Source organism: Rhinichthys klamathensis, unplaced genomic scaffold (assembly GCF_029890125.1).
Source record: "Rhinichthys klamathensis goyatoka isolate OS25496 unplaced genomic scaffold, OSU_Roscu_1.1 h1tg000123l_1, whole genome shotgun sequence".
Lineage (NCBI taxonomy): Eukaryota > Metazoa > Chordata > Actinopteri > Cypriniformes > Leuciscidae > Rhinichthys > Rhinichthys klamathensis.
Window position 1 is genome coordinate 3,017,911 of NW_026606660.1, and position 4,173 is coordinate 3,022,083.

Genomic DNA, 4,173 nt, shown 5'->3' on the forward strand with positions numbered 1-4,173 from the left:
GAATGTGCCCACAACCCAGTGCCCACAAACACTACCACGGTTTCCGTAAAACGAAACCAACACAAGTCTTCCTAGCCTCCTAGGAAATCGACGGTGTTTCAGTCTCGCCGCGGCCAGACTTCCACTGAAATTTTCGCTCGTTCAGTTCCAGAAAATGTGACTGTTCCAGTGTATTTTGCAGTAAGCAAGCCAGTACCATGCCCGCTTGCCTGCACACAAATGCTGTTCCCACGGCGACCCAGATAAATCACATAAACGGTGTATTTTCTGGTATTCCGGCCACAGCCGATGGTGTTATGAGTGTAATAAAAATGCCCACAACCCAGGGCTCATTTCTACACACAAACACAGCCCGCAAAAATGCAGGGCTCACACAAACAAAATCGCCTCATGTCGATTGTGCACTAAATGTAGTGAATGTGCCTACGTCTCAGTGCCCACAAACACTACACACCACATGTCCCACGGGTTCTGTAAAAACGAAACCAACACGCATTCAGTCAGCTCAGGCCGACGGTGTTTTTCAGTGCAGTAAATGTGCCCGCTGTCCTGCGCCCACATTCACTCACAGACATGTTAAGCCCCACGGGGCTCGCCCCGCTCTCTCTCCCTCAGCAAACTGCTATAAGGGTTTTGAGCGCGGCCAGGCTGCCCGCCGCGATCAGCGCGCCCCCCGCCTCACACACTGTAAACACAGTGTCTGCGTTACAGCATGCCGGAGCTCCCTTGCCGTCACTATGTCACGGCCAGAGCCCAGATCTCATTCTACCCCTAGCTATTCACGCGAAAGTGTGGGCACAGCTTCCTGGGGTCTCAGAATGGGTGCTGAACACTATAAAAAGAGGCTATTCGCTACAGTTCGCTCGACGTCCCCGCCGTTATACGGCGCGTGTCGAGACGACGGTGAAAAACGAAGTATCTCATCTACTTCGAGCCGAGATAGCGAAACTACTGAGCAAAGGTGCTATAGAACCTTTATCTCAAGCTCAGAGCAAAGGGGGCCTACACAGCAGATATTTTCTGGTACCGAAAAAAGATGGAGGTCTCAGACCCATTTTAGATCTGCGACAGCTGAACAGAGCGCTTGTGAAGCACCAGTTCAGAATGCTTACAACCAGGAAAATCCTCGCGCAAGTTTGCCAAGAGGACTGGTTTATGTCAATAGATCTGAAAGACGCCTATTTCCAGATACAAATAGCGTCCCATCACAGGTGATTCTTGAGATTCGCCTTTGAGGGCCAGGCATATCAATACACAGTCCTGCCGTTCGGCCTGTCCCTAGCACCCCGTACATTCACGAAGTGCATGGACGCGGTTCTCGCACCCCTGAAACTCCGGGGCATGCGAGTTTTGAACTACTTGGACGATTGGCTGATTCTAGCTCGATCTCACTCAGAGCTCATAGAACACAGGGCCACATTACTCGAGCACCTCGAGAATCTGGGCCTCACAGTCAATCGGGCGAAGAGCTCACTGTCCCCCAGTCAGAAAATTTCTTTCTGGGTACAGTGCTGGACTCGCGATCCATGACAGCACGCCTGTCATCGGAGCGCGGACTAGACATTCAGCGCGTCGCGAAATCCTTCCGCCACGGCTCTATAGTCCCGCTCAAAAGGTTTCAGAAAATGCTGGGCCTGATGGCCTCAGCAGCCTCTGTGCTCCAGCTGGGCCTGCTTCACATGCGCCCACTGCAGATGTGGCTGAAAGCGCGAGTTCCGCCCTGGGCACGGACCGCTGGTCTGTTTCGCCTCAGGGTCGATCTAAAGTGCGTTTTCAGCTCTGAAACCTTGGAAAGTAACCGACTGGTGTCAGTCAGGTGTGAGTCTGGGGACCGCCTCGAGTGTGCAGGTGGTGTCTACGGACGCCTCCACCTCGGGATGGGGAGCGCTGCTCAAGGGCAGACCGTTCGCTGGCCTGTGGTCAGAACGGGAAAGGCTCCTTCACATAAACTGCTTGGAAATGATAGCAGTCGACAAAGCGCTACGGTGCTTCTGTCCCCAGATAAAAGGTCACCACGTCCTGGTCCGGTCGGACAACATATCAGTGGTGGCACACATAAATCGCCAGGGCGGCGTCAGGTCCCGAAACCTTTACAGGTTGACGGAACGCCTTCTGGTCTGGGCTCAGCACAACCTGCTCTCGCTGAGAGCAGTGCATGTGCCTGGTCACCTGAATGTGGGACCAGACAGACTGTCCAGAAACAATGTCCCAGCAGGGGAATGGTCGCTGCACCCGCAAAACGATCCAACTGCTGTGGAAAACGTTCGGCAGAGCGCAGGTGGACCTGTTCGCGTCCCACGAAAACGCTCACTGTCCGAAATATTTCTCCAAGAGCAAGGACGCGCTGGCCCACATCTGGCCTCGCTGTCCCCTCTATGCTTTTCCCCCCGTCTCGCTCCTGCCTCAAGTGCTGGAACGAATCAGGGAAAACGGATGCCCAGTGCTGCTTGTGGCTCCGCTCTGGACAAACCAGACTTGGTTCCCAGTCCTGATGCGGCTGACCAGCACTGCCCCGTGGCCAATACCGTTGAGGAAAGACCTCCTCTCTCAGGCCAAGGGCTCGATTTGGCATCCTCGCCCGCAACTATGGTCCCTACATGCATGGGCCATCAACGGGTACCCGCTAACCTCCTGGAGGGAGTGTTAAACAAGATCACGCAGGCGAGAGCCCCGTCTACTAGACGGCTCTACTCCTCGAAGTGGTCTGTGTTCTCTGCCTGGTGTCAAGCTCAGGGCTTTTCACCCGTAGACTGCGGGGTCACGGAAGTACTCTCCTTCCTTCAAGAGCTGCTGGATAAGGGCAGGACCCCATCCACGCTCAAAGTGTGCGTGGCGGCCATAGCAACGTTTACAAAACCTGTGTCTGGCCAGTCACTGGGGAAAAACGACTTAGTCGTGCAATTCCTTAAGGGAGCTCGGAGGCTGAACCCTCCCAGACCTCCTTCAGTCCCGGTGTGGCACCTTTCTACGGTTTTGGAAGCCATGAAAGGTGCCCCGTTCGAGCCAATCCATTTGTCAGACATGAAGCATCTGTTTTTCAAAACGGTGTTTCTTTTGGCTCTCGCTTCAGTGAAGCGCATAGGGGACTTACAACCGCTTTCAGTAAGCGCGTCATGTATTGAGTTTGGGCCTAATGACTCAAAAGTCATACTCAAACCAAGGCACGGGTACGTGCCCAAATCCCTCAACACACCGTTCAGGGCCCAGGTTATTTCCCTGTGCGCTCTCTCGGTTCATGATGAGGAGGAGGATGCGAGTCTCCTTTGCCCTGTCAGGGCACTGATAGCTTATGTGTCCCGCTCGTCTGTCTTCAGACAGACCGAGCAGCTCTTCGTTTTGTTTGGCGGATGCTCCAAGGGACTGGCCGCATCAAAACAGAGCCTATCCAGATGGATAGTCGACGCCATAGCACTGGCTTACACTTCTAAGGGCCTGCAGTGTCCTTTGGGTGTCAGAGCGCACTCCACGAGAGGCGTGGCCTCGTCGTGGGCGTGGTATAGTGGGGTTACCTTGCAAGATATCTGTACGGCCGCGGGCTGGGCCTCGCCGTCTACATTTATAAGGTTTTATAACCTAGAGGTTCCCGCCTTACAAGCCAAGCTTCTGTCGGTATAGAATTCAGTGCTATTTGCCCCGCTGTACCGGCCCAGATGCTGAGTTTTGCTTGTGCATCGCTCACTGAGCGATAAAACAGCTCCATGGGTGTTGAATAACCCGTACTGTTACCCAGTTCAGGCTGAACACGTTCACCCTGTCTGTGTGAAACACTGTTAACATAACTAGCTCCTGTAGGATGCTATTTCATGGGGAATGATGCTTGCAGCCTCTCTTCTCCGACTCTCTGTGAGTCTATGGTGATTATGCACTACATGAGACCCGGGCTACTGCCCTTGGGACTTTGGTGTCGGATCCCAGTACGCACGGCGTCTTGCATTGTGTTCCCCATAGCGTAAGATATTACGCAGTACGAGAGATACTCTCGTAAGAGAACGTACTCGGTTACTAACGTAACCTCGGTTCTCTCTAGAGAGGGAACGAGTACTGCGTATCTTGCCGTGCATACACAGCTCTGGTTCGCTTCGGCGATGAAAACCAGTGTACCAGCCTTATCGAGCTATATTTATAGGGCGAGACCGCGCCCTTTCTGGCGGGACGTGACGAAATGGGCGCGAA